At 40.6% G+C, this 1911-nt stretch overlaps 1 non-coding gene across 1 annotated transcript; it reads left to right on the forward strand.

Moving 5' to 3' along the window:
* Positions 1-563: 563 nt before the first annotated feature.
* On the forward strand, positions 564-670 carry LOC131762092 (U6 spliceosomal RNA). Its single transcript, XR_009337170.1, has one exon. It is a non-coding gene; the product is annotated as a U6 spliceosomal RNA (small nuclear RNA).
* Positions 671-1911: the final 1241 nt, after the last annotated feature.

Here is a 1911-nt window from a genome sequence, read left to right on the forward strand (position 1 = left end):
GCTTTCTTCTCCACTTACTTAAGGACCTAGATTATTAACAGATCCTCAAACCTCTTCTCTACAATGTGTATACGTTCCCTATATTTAATTTTGCTTCTGATACTTCTAGTGAGTCCTTTGTGTGTGTCTTTTGATTAAGATGCCCAGGCAATATAATTATTGTTTATACTTGTGTTCCTTTGGATGAGAACCAGCTTCCTGTGATGCTAGTTCCTTGCAATAAAAGAGATGCTTTTCTGTGTAATTGGAATCGAGCACTAAGTGCTTTTTAAGTGACAAATAAAACACTGGAAGTGGCCAGAAAAATAAAATTCTCATCACACCTGGACATGAAGGTGTCTGCCTGAAAAATAACAATACTTGGCAACTTCATAGGCAATTTGTCACAGAAGTAGAGCTTGGGCACCCTTGCCTCTTGCCTAACATAGGACTACAAACCCTGTCGCGTCTTTCTGAGTGTTATTCCGCGTTATAGGACTGCAAACCCTGACTCGCGTCTTTCTTAGTGTTATTCCACGTTCCTTTGCTCAGATGTGTCATCACCAAAGTCCAAAATACTGGTAGTGCTTGCTTTGGCAGCACATATACTAAAACTGGAACGATACAGAGAAGATTAGCATGGCCCCTGTGCAAGGCTGACGTGCAAATTCGTGGAGTGTTCCATATTTTTACGAAGTGAGAGAGCGGCATGGACATATATACACTACCAAATGTAAAATAGGTAGCTAGTGGGAAGCAGGCGCATAGCACGGGGAGATCAGCTCGGTGCTTTGTGACCGCCTAGAGGGGTGGGATAGGGAGGGTGGGAGGGAGACGCAAGAGGGAGGGGATATGGGGATATACGTATACGTATAGCTGATTCACTTTGTTAAACAGCAGAAACTAACACAACATTGAAAAGCAATTATACTGCAATAAAGATGTTGTAAAAATTTTTTAAACCCCAAAGTACTGGTAAATGGACTTTGTCCATTCAGGTGATCCAACAAACCATCTTCAAGCAAAAAGGAAAAAAAAATCTGACACTAATAGATTCTGGAAAACTACCAGTAGAGCCTTATCATATATCCACAACTCACCCCAAAGCAGTGAAGATTGAAATTGCTTCTGTTCATAGACAATGAGGTTGTAACCCCCATCCTGGGCTGACAAGTATGTCAAGGGGGTGGGGGGCTGAGAGCTGAAACCCGTGGGGTTTTGGTTTTCCTCATGATTAAAAACATATATCCCCAGGATACTTTCCTGTCACTGGTGTGAAGGCTGAGAAAAATGAAAGACGTTAGAGTCTGGCTCTGGGAAATACTTGAGCCCTGAAGATAAGCTATAAGTCAACTAAAATATCTGAATTATCAAGACCGTTGAGCAAACTTGGCTCAAAACTTGGTCTCATATGTGCGTTCGTGTGAAGCTATTGTGTCTCACACACGGCCCGGTCCCAAGGAGGTCCCGACCTCCAAAAACTTGTCTGAAAATCTGTCACCCAGCCAGACCCTAAAAATCCATCACTCTACTTTTCCTGTTTGGGGCTAAGATTCTGCCAAGGTATGTTTCTTTCTTATTTCAGCAGATCCAACAAAGTAAGCTTTGCCCGCTGGGCAGGTTTTGGATGGTGTTTTGCTAAGGTGAAAGTCGACAAAAGCTATAAACACAAAAAACAATAGTTTTATCTGTACGATGGCAAGACTTGCCTAGAAACAGAATTGGGAAACAATAGATAAGAGTATTAATAAAATGCTCAGAAACAACGTCCACAAGAAAGGCACAGGACCTCTATAAATAAAGCAATCAAGTCAAATAAAGTCAAATAAAATCAAATAAAGCAATATTGAAAGAATAGAAAATGTCAACAAAATGGTGAAGTGTGAGAAGAATAAAAATATCAATTTCTCTCAAATTATCATAGAATTCATA

The sequence above is a fragment of the Kogia breviceps genome, chromosome 8 (genome assembly GCF_026419965.1).
Source record: "Kogia breviceps isolate mKogBre1 chromosome 8, mKogBre1 haplotype 1, whole genome shotgun sequence".
NCBI classification, from domain to species: Eukaryota; Metazoa; Chordata; class Mammalia; order Artiodactyla; family Physeteridae; genus Kogia; species Kogia breviceps.